The sequence below is a fragment of the Capricornis sumatraensis genome, chromosome 1 (assembly GCF_032405125.1).
Source record: "Capricornis sumatraensis isolate serow.1 chromosome 1, serow.2, whole genome shotgun sequence".
Taxonomy (NCBI): Eukaryota; Metazoa; Chordata; class Mammalia; order Artiodactyla; family Bovidae; genus Capricornis; species Capricornis sumatraensis.
In genome coordinates this window covers 121,692,123-121,707,973 of record NC_091069.1, presented here as the reverse complement: position 1 = coordinate 121,707,973, position 15,851 = coordinate 121,692,123, and the positions used below count along the sequence as shown (strand labels likewise).

The 15,851-nt window shown below is 37.9% G+C and overlaps 1 pseudogene; it reads left to right on the top strand.

Annotated features, from left to right (window-relative positions):
- Positions 1 to 1,355: 1,355 nt before the first annotated feature.
- LOC138089860 (MOB-like protein phocein pseudogene) lies at positions 1,356 to 2,027 on the top strand (annotated as a pseudogene).
- Positions 2,028 to 15,851: the final 13,824 nt, after the last annotated feature.

Below are 15,851 nucleotides of genomic sequence, written 5' to 3'. Positions count from 1 at the left end.
TTTGTAAAGCATATGGGAACATATTTGTTGATTATATGAATATTGGCTCTGATCTAACCTGCAAAAAATAAAAAATCAGCAAAAGACATATTTGGCTAAATGTCAAAGAAAATATTTTAAACATATTGGGAATATGTTAACAGATGTTTCCCAATGTTTAATACTGTTTTTGATGAAGCTTAGTGTTGGCATAATATTTTCATTCAGATCTAAACTACTTTGTTTCCAAGAAAATAAAATCCATATCCACTTCTTTGATTATGACCCTTTTGTTACTTGAATAAAATAGAGAGGGCTTGAACAATCGTGCTTGAAATCACTCTTGATGGAGGCTTTCCATTTCGGTATTTCAAGCCATTGTTTTCTTGATTTCCCATGAAATCAGATATTATTTTCTAATTAGGGCAGGACAATAGCAGCTGAGCTATAGCAGACTTTTCTTGTTACTGAGTTTGGTAAACAAGGTATTCATGATTTCAGCAGATGTCTCCTCTACTTTTTTCTAAGCAGGGGAGACGATCAAGCTGCAAACATATGTGTATCACACCATGAGCAAAGTCCATCACAAAGGTCAGAAGCCCCAGGATTTTAGCAATTGCTGTCTAAGATATCATCCGCTCATCCACTGCACTGGCCATGTGCTCTTTTAAAATTACTTTCATTTCTTTTGGGCTTCCCTTGTGACTCAGCTGGTAAAGAATCTGCCTGCAATGCGAAAGACCTGGGTTCGATCCCTGATTGGGAAGATCCCCTGGAGAAGAGAAAGGCTACCCACTCCAGTACTCTAGCCTGAAGAATTCCATAGACTGTATAGTCCAGGGGATCACAAAGAGTCAGACTCTACTGAGTGACATTCACTTTCATTTCTTTTACCTGGTAGATCATTGCATAAAACTTAATACTAAGACCCTCTTGGTTTTATTTCTTGTTGTTTAGTCACTAAGTCGTGTCCGACTCTTTGCAACCTCATGTACTGTGGCACGCCACACTCCTCTGTCCTCTACTTTCTCCCAGAGTTTGCTCAAATTTATGTCCACTCAGTAAGTGATACTATCTAAGCATCCCATCCTCTGGTACCATTGTCTGCTTTTGTGTTCAGTCATTCCCAGCATCAGGGAATAAGTCTGGTTTTGTATCAGGGTCCAAAGTTTGGAGCGTCAGCTTCAACATCAGTCCTTCCAATGACTATTTAGGGTTGATTTCCTTTTAGGATTGATTGATTTGGTCTCCTTTAAGTCTAGGGGACTCTCAAGAGCCTTTTCCAGCACCACAATTCAAAAGTATTAATTCTGGCAGGCAGCCGTCCCCTACATCCGGGTACTGACTCCAGCCGTCCAGACTCTGGCACTATAGTCATGGCGGAGGGGACGGCTGTGCTGAGGAAGAACAGGCCGTGTACCAAGGCTCTTGATTTATATAATTGGCCTGATGAATCCTTTGATGAAATGGACGGTACACTTGCTGTTCAGCAGTATATTCAACAGAACATAAGAGCATATTGTTCCAATATTGACAAAATTCTTGAACCACCTGAAGGCCAAGATGAAGGTGTATGGAAATATGAACATTTAAGGCAATCCTGTCTTGAGCTAGACGGACTTGCTGTCAAACTTACGAGTGAATGCCATCCAGATACATGCAGTCAGATGACAGCAACTGAACAGTGGATTTTTCCTTGTGCAGCTCATAAAGCACCGAAAGAGTGTCCTGCTATAGACTACACTAGACACACACTTGATGGTGCTGCATGTCTTCTGAATAGCAGTAAATATTTTCCCAGCATAGTTAGCATAAAGGAATCGTCTGTAGCAAAACTAGGATCAGTATGCCCTAGGATTTACAGAATATTTTCACATGCTTATTTTTATCACTGGCAGATATTTGATGACTATGAAAATGAAATATTTTTGTGTCATCAGTTTACTAAATTTGTGATGAAATATAATTTGATGTCCAAGGATAACCTGATTGTACCAATTTTAGAAGAAGAAATTCAGAATTCAGTTTCTGGGGAAAGTGAAGCATGAAGGGAAGCATAGAAAAAAAAATGTACTGATCACATTAATTGTGTACTGTATATATATCATTTTAGACACATCAATCATGTATCCATATTATAGCTTCTTTGTTTAGTATAGGTTTCTGTATGCTGAGTGTTGCCTTTTAAAATGGAAAATACTTTTTAAGTTATTCATGAGCTGTATATTCACTGGTATGGCACTCATGGTTTTTAAATAAGATTAGTATTATGTTTATAATGCCTGTTAATAAAAGAATTTACAGTTTGGTAAAATTGCTGCTAAACAATCATTGGATCACAATCCTCATCAAATAAACACATCTATAAAAAGATGAGTGAGCTTGAGATTTCACACAAACCATTTATACTAAATACATAGTAATGTTTTCCTTTGGTTTTATACCTGAGTTTAGATAGTCTAATAAATTCTATAGCACATAGTTCTATTTAAATAAGTTTTCTAAAATGAGATAAAAGTATTTTTAAATTCTGTTTATAGTTTTTGATATACATATAATTATGTGTATATCCAAGTATAAATGCAAATAAAGCCTCAGTAAAACTTAAGTAATCTTACTATGCTACACAAAGTATATTCTAGACCAGCATACTTAGAAAAAGATTTACCTTCCTAGATTAGTAGATAGTTATATACAAGATAGTGATAACGATAAAGAGTGTAAATGATGTTCCCAGTGGAAACCTGCCCTGTCCTTCCCTTCTCTCCATGTCCCTTAACTCCCTCCTCAAACTACATACCTGAGAAGCTTTTCACCAGACTGTGATTTAGTGGTGACTTATACCTATTTATATTTGTATTAATTGCTTACAGATTATACCTCATATTAGCAATAACATTACACTACAGGAAAAAATGCATTGGCATAGGCTCTTACTTATCTTTGATTTGCAAAATTGTTCTCACTACTTGGAAAACAGTCTTTGAAATAGTTTGACTAATAATGTTAGTAATATTAATCTTCACATCTAACCATTTAGGCAGCAGTTAAATAGAGTTGAAAACTACTATAGTATTTATTTTACACCCTTTCTCCACAAAGTTTATGTTTAAATTATATGGACATGTAAAATTTTTTTGCAGTAATTCACAGGTTCCAAAGGTATTGTTGAATGCTCATACATTTTTTTGGACCTGGTTATAATTCAGTGTCTTAAGAAGGATTTAACCATAGATTTTACAATCATACCTACTGAAAGCAGTTTTCTAACAAAGGACTAGAGGTGTTACTGCTGAACTGGCTGTAATGAGACACTTAGGTTAAAAAAAAAATTGTACATGTAGTGAAGAAAATATTTAAATCCATCTTTCAAACAGAATTAATAAATGAACTTCTTTTTCATTTGAATGAGTTATTTTGAAATGAAGATTAAAATATAGTAATCTTATTTTTTTTCAAGTTGGAGGAAATAACTCATACCATACTATAAGTATGTGTTGCAAAAACGTGGAAAACAGTGGCATCCTGAGAGTTTATATATCTATTTATGCTTTCTGATCATGCCAGGATATCTGGCTTTGAACAATGCTATTCCAGCAGCCAGTCATTATTTTGTCCCAATCCACACTATCTTTAAGAAGTTATATATTCACAGTGAAAGGAATATTAGCTTTGAAATTATGCTTTTATATTAATGTAACTATGAACCAATGGGAATAGTAATTGTTACACATACTTGCTAAATATCAAGAAACTAAACCAAGTTAATAAATTATATATAGCAATGTAGCTTGTCTGTCTGTATAAAAGTCTCAGTGGATTTCTGTTGCTCGACTATATTAGTGAACATTTGAATTAAGGCAGTGGCTGGGATTTGGTGATCTGGCTAAGTATTCTGAAACACATTTTGAATAATATGACTTGGTGTTAATGGAGAAATAAAATTTTTTTTCTTGAAAAAAAAAAAGTATCAATGCTCAGCCTTTTTTATGGTCTAAGTTTCCCATCTGTATATAACAACAGAGAAAACCATAGTTTTGACTGTACGGACCTTTGCTGGCAAAGTGCTATCTGTGCTTTTTAATACAGTGACTAGTTCTGTAATAGTTTTCTTTCCAGGGAGCTTGGGTTTATACTAGTGCATTTTTTCAAAATTGGACTATAATTGCTGTACAATATTGTGCTAGTTTCCACTGTACAACAGTGTGAATAAGCTGTATGTATACATACATCCCTTCCTCTTGATTCTCCCTCCCAGCCCACCCCTCATCCAACCACTCTAGGTCATCACAGAACACGGAGCTGAGCTTCCGGTGCTATACAGGAGCTTCCCAATAGTGGCCTGATTTACACATGGTAGTGTATATATGTCAATACTACACTCTCAATTCGTCCCACCCTACCTTCCCCGTTGTGTTCAGAAGTCTGTTCTCTAGGTCTGCATATCTATTCTTGCCCTCCAAATTGGATCATCAGTACTATTTTTCTGGATTCCATATATATGTGTTAATACACTAGTGCTCTTAAAGTGACACTACATTACAAATGTACTTGTTCACTAGTGTATATTATGGCTCTTCTTGCTTTAAGATATGAATAGATATGCCTTAATTTTGTCTGTGATTTTTTTGGACTCACTGCTTTTATTACTCACTCTCCATATATGGATAGATCACACAATGGTGTGATCACTCGCCTAGAGCCAGACATCCTGGAATGTGAAGTCAAGTGGGCCTTAGGAAGCATCACTATGAACAAAGCTAGTAGAGGTGATGAAATTTCAGTTGAGCTATTTCAGATCCTGAAAGATGATGCTTTGAAAGTGCTACATTCAATATTCCAGCAAATTTGGAAAACTCAGCAGTGGCCAAGGACTGGAAAAGGTCAGTTTTCATTCCAATCCCAAAGAAAGGCAATGCCAAAGAATGCTCAAACTACCACACAATTGAACTCATCTCACATGCTGGTAAAGTAATGCTCAAAATTCTCCAAGCCAGGCTTCAGCAGTACGTGAACCATGAACTTCCAGATATTCAAGCTGATTTTAGCAAAGGCAGAAGAACCAGAGATCAAATTGCCAACATCCACTGGATCATCAAAAAAGCAAGAGAGTTCCAGAAAAACATTTATTTCTGCTTTATTAACTATGCCAAAACCTTTGACTGTGTCGATCACAATAAACTGTGGAAAATTCTGAAAAAGATGAGAATACCAGACCACCTAACCTGCCTCTTGAGAAGTCTGTATGCAGGTCAGGAAGCAACAGTTAGAACTGGACATGGAAAAACAGACTGATTTCAAATAGGAAAAGGAGTACGTCAAGGCTGTATATTGTCACCATGCTTATTAAACTGATATGCAGTATATATCATGAGAAATAGTGGGCTGGAGGAAGCACAAGCTGGTAGCAAGATTGCCAGGAGAAATATCAATAACCTCAGATATGCAAATGACACCATCCTTATGGCAGAAAGAGAAGAAGAACTAAAGAGCCTCTTGATGAAAGTGAAAGAGGAGAGTGAAAAAGTTGGCTTAAAGCTCAACATTCAGAAAACTAAGATCATGGCATCTGGTCCCATCACTTCATGGGAAATAGAGGGGGAAACAGTGGAAACAGTGGCTGACTTTATTTTCCTGGGCTCCAAAATCACTGTAGATGGTGATTGTAGCCATGATTTTAAAAGACGCATACTCCTTGGAAGGAAAGTTATGACCAAACTAGACAGCATATTGAAAAGCAGAGACTTTACTTTGTCAACAAAAGTCCATCTAGTTAAGGCTATGGTTTTTCAAGTGGTCATGTATGGATGTGAGACTTGGGCTATAAAGAAAGCTGAGCACCGAAGAATTGATGCTTTTGAACTGTGGTGTTGGAGAAGACTCTTGAAAGTCCCCTGGACTGCAAGGAGATCCAACCAGTCCATCCTAAAAGAGATCAATCCTGGGTGTTCATTGGTAGGACTGATATTGAAGCTGAAACTTCAATACTTTGGCCACCTGATGCAAAGAGCTGACTCACTTGAAAAGACACTGATGTTGGGAAAGATTGAAGGTAGGAGGAAAAGGGGATGACAGAGGATGAGATGGTTCAATGGAATCACCGACTCAATGAACCTGAGTTTGGGTAAACTCAGTGAGTTGGTGATGGACCGGGAGGCCTGGCGTGCTACGATTCATGGGGTTGCAATGATTCAGACACGGCAGAGTGACTGAACTGAACTGAACTCCATATATCACAGGACCAGAAGGGGGTGACAGAGGATGAGATGGTTGGATGGCATCACTGACTCAATAGACATGGGTTGGAGCAAACTCCAGGAGATGGTGAAAGACAGGGAAGCCTGCCTTACTGCATTCCATGGTGTCACAAAGAGTCAGAAATGACTTAGTGACTGAATAACAAAACAACTCCATATACAAAAACATGCATTTTTTCCATGCTCTGCAAAGCCTTCCATGATTTGATGTTAATCAGCCTTTCACAGATATAGCACATATTATATCCTTTATAAATCTCACATTCTAACTGACATGGATTCTTTCAAGATATTCTCTATTTTTCTTTTTCTTTTTTTTAAGTTTTATGCCTTTCCTTACTGTTTCTTCTCCCTGTGATGTATAGCTTTTGTCCATATTTTCATCTTAAGTTTCCATCATTAAAGTTATTGTAGATGGAATCTTCTGTCAAAGGATATTTAGGATAGTTTTAATGGTTTGCTGTAATAAAGAAGCTTCAGTGGACAATATTGTATATTTCTTCATGTGCTTCTGTTGTGAAAGTTTAGTTGTATACAGATAGATAAACAGATAGAAAGATAGATAGATAGATAGATATAGATATCTGCTAGTCATCAATTCATGGGAAATAGATGGGGAAACAGTGGAAACAATGTCAGACTTTATTATCTTGGACTCCAAAATCATTGCAGATGGTTACTGCAGCCATTAAATTAAAAAAACGCTTACTCCTTGGAAGAAAAGTTATGACCAACCTAGATAGCATATTCAAAAGCAGAGACTTTACTTTACCAACAAAGATCTGTCTAGTCAAGGCTATGGTTTCTCTGGTGGTCATGTATGGAGAGAGAGTTGGACTATGAAGAAAGCTAAGCACTGAAGAATTGATGCTTTCGAACTGTGGTGTTGGAGAAGACTCTTGAGTGTCCCTTTGACTGCAAGAAGATCCAACCAGTCCATTCTGAAGGAGATCATCCCTGGAATTTCTTTGGAAAGAATGATGCTAAAGCTGAAACTCCAGTACTTTGGCCACCTCATGTGAAGTGTTGACTCATTGGAAAAGACTCTGATGCTGGGAGGGATTGGGTGCCAGAAGAGAAGGGGACAATAGAGGGTGAGATGGCTGGATGGCATCACGGACTCGATGGACGTGAGTCTGAGTGAACTCCAGGAGTTGGTGATGGACAAGGAGGCCTGGCGTGCTGAGATCCATGGGGTCGCAGAGTAGGACATGACTGAGTGACTTAATTGAATTGAAGTGATCCTTGACTGACTTCCTGGAAGCCTAGTTTGAAGATCTGATGACCCCTAGCAGGTCTGCCCCATGGCTGTTGGTGAAGGGCACCTTACCCATCCTGTTGCTCTCTTGTTTTCTCATCAGAACCAGCTGGCCCAGTGGGAGTGTGCCATCCATCTCAGGCATATCTACACTCTCTGCATATGCTCCTCTGTTAAGGAGCTGTTGGCTGAGTTCATTTCTGGTAGGAGGCAGGAAGAACTGGAAGAGCAACTCCTGCAAATCTCTCCCTTCTTTGAAGGGAGACTCCTGTGAACCACCTCCCTGGGGACAGAAAGTAGCACTAGGCCTGGCCAAGGTATCTTGTCCCAGAGTTGACCATCTCTCGTTTGAAAGAAGGAACCTTTGAACAAGTAAGAATCTTTTACCTCAGCACATTAGGCTTTTTTTTTTTTTTTTCTCTTTTGTTTCTAATTTTTAGTGGAGTATAGTTGATTTACAATGTTGTGTTAGGTTCAAGTATATAGCAAAGTGAATTAGTTATGCATATTCATATAGTCACTCTTTTTCTTTTTTCTTAGATGTTTTTTCCTCATAAAAGCCATTAGGGGATATTGAGTAAAGTTCCCTGTGCTATAGAGTAGGTTCTTATTAATTATCTACATACAGTAATGTGTATATGTCAGTCCCAATCTCCCAGTTTATCCACCCCAGTTTTTCCCTTTAATCTAAGTTTGTTTTCCATGTCTGTAATTCTACGTCAGTTTTGTAAATAAGTTCACATGATATTTGTCTTTCTTTCTGACTTACTTCACTCATTATGACAATCCATTTGGGGAGCTGATTGCAAACTTTTAAACAGAAAAATGACATGATCTGGCTTAAATGTTTGAAAAACTAATGGCAGATTTCAAAATAATATGAATTATAAATGGCATGGCATTATTTTGTTCCTTTTGATGGCTGAGTAGTATTCCATTGTGTATAGTGTCACATCTTCAGTATCCATTCCTCTGTTGGAACACATTTAGTTTCCTTTCATGTTCTATCAATTTGTAAATAGTACTGCAATGAACACTGGGGTGCACATATCTTTTCAAACTATTGTTTTCTCTCGGCCTATGGCCAGTAGTGAGGCTGCAGTTCATATGGTATTTCTATTTTAAGTTTGAAAGAATACTACTAGACATGCTGACACCACAGCACTGTTAGCCCTGGCCAGAAGCTGGCTTTAGAGCACGTGCATCCTGTGCATACCCTATGACCTGTTCTGTCACTGGTTTGGTTGAATAATCTGTCACAGTTTGAGGACAGGGGATAATTTGTATTCTTTGAGTTTAAAAATGTTGGTACTATATAAAACCAAATATATATATATATATATATATATATATATATATATATATATATAGAGAGAGAGAGAGAGAGAGAGAGAGAGAGAGAGAGCGAGAGAGAGAGTTATAGTATGTAAATCTTTGATTTTATCAATTATACAAAATTTGGCCTTAAGTAGTGGTACCACTTTAAAATTTCTACCCAATAGTTTTGATAATTACCATAACTTAATGCTGTGCTTAGTATTGCTAGATTTTAATTACTGCTAAATTTTTAAACATTTTAATTTTGAAAACATTTCACAAAACATGTTACCAAGGATGTATTGTGGTTTTACTATTTTAATGCTCATTTCCTTGAATTCCAGTGACATTTTCTAAAATTCCATGATCACCAAAATCGATAAATTATATTCATACAATGGAATAGAAGAGTGTAACTAAAACAAAGGAACTAGAGTTGCATTAAAAACATGGACAATTCTCAAAAATTAAAATATTTTTAAAAATGATATCTAATATTTATCTACTTACTATGTAGTAGGATATCACATATAAAATCTAAAAATAGATGAATTAAGCTTATGTATGGTTTATGGATGCATTTGTTAATATCAAAATGTTTTCTTCTAGGTGCAGTTGCAGGGGACTGTCATTGAATAGTGGTATGCAATACTTCATTTGATTCTGGAATAGTTTATCACACAGGTGGACTAATAGGTGTTTTATTTCTCTCTAAAGCTTTCCAGATCAAAAACATTTTTATTATAAAAAATATGGATTGCATATCGGTGATTACTTTTATTTTCTCATCTTTCATTTTTGCTTCCAATGCATAGAGGAAGGAAAGTGAGACTTGCCTAACCCTGGTCCACCATTACCTTCTTGTCCTGAGCCACCATAATCTCTTGCCTGCATTACTGCATTTGCATGACAAATGGTCTCCCTGTTCCTTCCCTTTCCTTCTATATTTCATATTATTTTGAAACCTTCCATTAGTTCTTCAAACATTTAAGTCAGATCATGTCATTTTTCTGTTTAAAAGTTTGCAATCAAGTCTCATTTCAATCAAAGTAAGAAATAGACTTCATACAAGGGCCTTAAGACCCACTGTTAATTCCCTGACCTTATCTCTTGCTAGTCTACTGATCAGAAATGCAGAATACTGTAGGGCATCTGTTTTAGATGCCCTTTCTGTTGGGAACACTATTTCTAAAAGACTCGTGCTCACCTAATTCCCTCAGCTCCTTCTTGTCTTGTCTCAGATCACTCTTTCTCAAAGGAATCTACCTAAACTAGTAATTTAGTGCTGCTACTTCCTCTCCAACTACAGATCATGCCCTTCTTTCCCCCTAATTCTGCTTCACTTTCCCCATTTTTTAATAACACTTCTCAATTTCAACATGCTACACAATTTACTTATTCAGTTCAGTTCAGTTCAGTCGCTCAGTCGTGTCCGACTCTTTGCGACCCCATGAATCTCAGCACGGGATTCCTCCCTGTCCATCACCATCTCCCGAAGTTCACTCAGACTCACGTCCATCGAGTCAGTGATGCCATCCAGCCATCTCATCCTCTATTGTCCCCTTCTCCTCCTGCCCCCAATCCCTCCCAGCATCAAAGTCTTTTCCAATGAGTCAACTCTTTGCATGAGGTGGCCAAAGTACTGGAGCTTCAGCTTTATCATCATTCCTTCCAAGGAAATCCCAGGGCTGATCTCCTTCAGAATGGACTGGTGGATCTCCTTGCAGTCCAAGGGACTCTCAAGAGTCTTCTCCAACACCACAGTTCAAAAGCATCAATTATTTGGCCCTCAGCCTTCTTCACAGTCCAACTCTCACATCCATACATGACCACTGGAAAAACCATGGCCTTGACTAAATGGACCTTAATCTGGAAAGTAATGTCTCTGCTTTTGAATATGCTATCTAGGTTGGTCATAACTTTTCTTCCAAGGAGTAAGCGTCTTTTAATTTCACGGCTGCAGTCACCATCTGCAGTGATTTTGGAGCCCTCCAAAAAATAAAATCTGACACTGTTTCCACTGTTTCCCCCTCTATTTCCCATGAAGTGATGGGACCGGATGCCATGATCTTAGTTTTCTGAATGTGGAGCTTTAAGCCAACTTTTTCGCTGTCTTCTTTCTCTTTCATCAAGAGGCTTTTTTTAGCTCCTCTTCACTTTCTGCCATAAGGATGGTGTCATCTGCATATCTGTGGTCATTGATATTTCTCCCGGAAATCTTGTGTTTCTTCCAGTCCAGTAATTTTCATGATGTACTCTGCATATAAGTTTAATAAGCAGGGTGACAATATACAGCCTTGACGCACTCCTTTTCCTATTTGGAACCAGTCTGTTGTTCCATGTCCACTTCTAACTGTTGCTTCCTGACCTGCATACAGATTTCTCAAGAGGCAGGTCAGGTGGTCTGGTATTCCCATCTCTCTCAGAATTTTCCACAGTTTATTGTGATCCACACAGTCAAAGGCTTTGGCATAGTCAATAAAGCAGAAATAGATGTTTTTCTGGAACTCTCTTGCTTTTTCCGTGATTCAGCAGATGTTGGCAAATTGATCTCTGGTTCCTCTGCCTTTTCTAAAACCAGCTTGAACATCAGGGAGTTCATGGTTCATGTATTGCTATTAGACTTACTATTTATTGGGTGTCTCCTTCCACTAGAATATAAGCTCCCTGAGGCAAGGAGTCTTAGTTCAGCAACAAGTTCAAGAAGCTGAAAGATGCAACACTTAATAAATATTATGGAATTAATGAATAAATAACCAAGAGAAGAAAACCCATATTCTATTTCATGCTTACTCTGGACAAAGCAAGCATATCTGGTGAGGTTCAAAAATTTTGAGCTTGCATGAGGCATTTTTCCTCTAGAGAAGCCCTCAGTTACTACATGTGGTAAGGACAACAGAAAGTACTAGCCCTGGCTTGTCATCTTGTTACCAATTAGAATTGAAAAGAACACTTGGGGACTCCCAGGCAGTCCAGTGGTTAGGACCTTGCACTTACACTTATGGGGCCCAGCTTCTATCCCTAGTAAAGCTACTAAGATCCTAAAAGTCTAGTTAAATGGCCAAAGGAAAAAAAAAAAAAAAGAACAGAAAAGAATACTGACTCTTCAAATCTCAGGACAGAAAACACACACACACACATACGCTCATGCCATTTCTGATTACTGTGTCTAAAGCAAATCATGTGGCCCTACTTAATTTCATCCAGAAAAAGACAATCCTACTATGTTCCAGAAGAATAACCAGAAATATTGATATTTGAAACTATAATAATGACCACCTAATGGCCTCAATAATTTTAAGCATTCTTTTTTTCTTTCTCCCCACCTTAACTGTCTCATCTACAAACAGCAGAGAAGGAGGAAAAGATCAGTTTTATGAGCATCTGGTGTCAGCCCAACTCAACCACTTAAAATCTCTGAGAGCATCACCCTTATTTGCTAAAAACAAATGCCATTCCAAAATATCAAAACATTGAGTACTCTGGAAATTATCTTTTTGCCATGATTATAACTAAGAAGATAACCAAGTGTTTTCTATTCCTTAATCCCCCTTGAAATTACTTGCAGTATTTGTTAAAGATGAACCATTGGTATCACTTTAGGAGATCCAGGTTGAATAGATTTGAGATAAATATCACAAATACATGGTTAAAATGAGCATCTCTTCTGCCGGGATTCTAATGTTGCCATATGGAGACTGGAGTTTGTATCCAAAGAAGCAGTTGAATCCCAAGCTGTTCCTGACTTCCCAAATACTGTTTCAAAGTAGCCTTGGGTCAAGGACTCAGTATTTCTAATCAGTACTGCAAGTGATTCTGATGATCTGAAAGTCTTGATAACTGGTTACTCAACCCTTGATTACAGAAGCAGAAAGCAACATCTAAAGAGGGTTAGTCTCTCATCTCTGAGCCTAAATAGCAAGACAGGGAAAGCATTGGGAGTAGAACTGAAGGATGGTAAAGAATGTTCAATTTTTTTAAAATGTAGAGATGTTCAGTCAGTCTCATTTAAAATGAGAAACTTTACAGAATAATTAAGTGGCTTATCCTTGGGGCAAAGAGTTTCCAACTCCAGAGTCCCAACTCAAGTCTATGCCACAGGACATTTATGCTTAATTATGACATCTGTTGGAGAAGGAAATGGCAACCCACTCCAGTACTCTTGCCTGGAAAATTCCATGGATGGAGGAGCCTGGTAGGCTACAGTCCATGGGGTCGCAAAGAGTCAGACACGACTGAGCGACTTCACTTTCTTTCTTTCTATAGTTCCTTTTGGAGAAGGAAATGGCAACCCACTCCAGTGATCTTGCCTGGAGAATCCCGTGGATGGAGGGGCCTGGTGGGCTACAGTCTATGGGGTTGCAAAGAGTCAGACATGACTAAGAAACTAACACACACACATGACATCTGTCTTTCCTTCCTTTCCTTCTTGCATTCTCCCTTTCTTTTGTAAAAATTAGTAAACAGAAATGTCAACTAAAGTAGAGTCAAGAGGCCAGGTGGGGGAGTTCTCACACCCTAAGACAATGCCTGTGTAGTAAGTCACTTCAGTCATGTCAGACTCTGTGTGACCCTATGGACTGCAGCCTTCCAGGCTGCTCTGTCCTAGGGATTCTCTAGGCAAGAATGCTGGAGTGGGTTGCCATGCCCTCCTCCAGGAGATCATCCCGATCCAGGGATTGAATCCAAGTCTTACATTTCCTGTATTGACGGTGGGTTCTTTACTGTTAGCCCCACCTGAGAAGTGCTCCCTAATACAGTAGCAGAGCCCCAAAGGAAGAAGATCCTTCATTCCTGCCAGGAGTTCAGCTGATGATATTGTTCCAGTTCAGCCACTGAAAATCTACTATGCTTCAAACTCTCAACTCTTCAGTGCAGTCTTTGTTTACTATGCCCTCCCAACTTCCTTTTGCCTTCTCTACAAGCATTCTTCTCTTTACCTCACTAGAGAATGACATGTGGCTTGCCATGCATGTAGACCCTGAGTTCCATTTCTTTGCTGATCCCAAGTAAACCCATTTATTTATTTTTTTCTGGAGAAATAATTGGGACTGTGGTGGTCAATCACTCATGTTCCCTTTTCTTCTTCCTTTCTTCCTTCCTTTAAGAGTTTTCCATACTATAAAATTCTTTCAGTCACTTGTTTGTTAGATACAAAAGGGAAGGGGATGAGTCCTAGAGTGTAATGCATCTGCCATGAGTGCTGAGTATGCTCATAGGACACATTATGCTCCTCACATTCACAGCCAGTCTTGGACTCAACCTGCTGCCAGTAAATTCACTTTGTCTTTGCAGCCGGCCCCCAAGTCTCAGTTGTTTATCATTTTCCCTTTGAAAGCTGTTATTGCCCAATTGTTAGACTTGCAGCTGATGTTTACTACTTTTAAAGGAAGGAAGTCTTCCAATTAATTTTGCTGAGACTGTTTCTGTTAATCATTATGTAAAGTAGGAACTAAAAAAAATTAACATAATGAAGTTTAACACAAAATATATTTTAAAGTTATTGAAGTCACCTTTCCAGTCTGTGCTGATTTTCGAAAGAAATGTGTTGGACTTTTTAAGATTTTGTGCCAAGCTGTTATTTACAACTCCAGCACATCCCAGTTTCTCCAATAAGAACAGAAGGCATCACATGTTTGACAATGCATCTCCACCTCTTATCACTGTACATCTGAGAAGATGTGTGTTTTACGTGACCTTTATCTCAGATTAGTTACTTCTGTCACGTCCTAACACATAACCATTGTAATACAAGATATTCTAGTACTGAAGTCTCTAAACTGCTTAATTTCAGTGAGTTGTTCAGTTTTTTACCTTAGAAGCCATATGAAAACAGCACAGTTAATACTAATACATCTTTTCAAAAAATAAATTACAGGAAAAAAAGAGATATCTCAAAAGTTAATAAACTTCTTTAGTTACATCTCAATTTCTCTTTACTTAGTATCTCTAATATTAAGTTTCTATAGAGCAAGCAAAAAATGAGTGTGTGCCCAGTTCCTTGGTGATATCCAACTCTATGCAGCCCCATGAACAGTATAGCCCCACCAGGGTCCTCTGTCCATGGGATTTCCCAGGCAAGAATACTGGAGTGGGTTGCCATTTCCTCCTCCAGGGGATTTTCCTGACCCAGGATCGAATCTGTGTCTCCTGGATTAGCAGGCAGATTCTTTACCACTGCTCCACCTGCAAAGCGCTCAAGCAAAACATAAGTGAAACCAAATTTCCAGGTCACTGAGTCCTCTCTGAAAGATCAGAGATGTCTTGTAACCTTAAACACATTCCCTGAGCTCCATTGCCTCTGTTTGTGCATTTCACTGTTAGTCAGTTTTTGTTGCAGAATTTCAGTGGGCATGGGCTCAGGAGATGGACTTCAGTTAAGGAAAAAAGGAAGTTCCTGAAGACAGAAAAAAGAGAACATTCATTCAACTACAATTCATACCAGAAAATAGCCCCTTTAATTTTATATAAGCTGTTTGACAAATATTAATATGGATATTCTTCTTCTTTAACTTAGAAGTATTTTATTCTGTGTTTCTAGTAAAAAGGGATTATAATGCATAATATCCACACTGCAATAACATTGGCAACCCCCAAAAAAATCATAATAAAACTTTAATGTCATATGTGACAATTATTAAAGATCTTCTGATACTTTTTTTTTTTTTTTGCTGTTTCAAGTGGAAAAGAAAATAAGGAGGAGAATTAAGAGGAAAAGGATTGCTTTTGATTTTCTCCTGAAAAGATGGTAAAAACAAAAATTGATGGTCATGTTTCACTGTAATTAACTGAGCAGCAGGAACCATTATTTATAGCTGTCCCTAAGGGCTATACTGTAGGTTAACCCCATTTTCTTGACATTTTCTTTACACAGTTGTTCTTAATCATTTTGCCATTTGTGGAAATCACTAATCCATGTGCCCTAAATGGAAAAGTATCAGCTCAATTACTTCACTAACGTTTTTAATCTTATCTACTCTTCCAAATCAGAGAGCTGAACACTTGATGCCTTTTCTGAGTTAACATTATAGTTTTACATA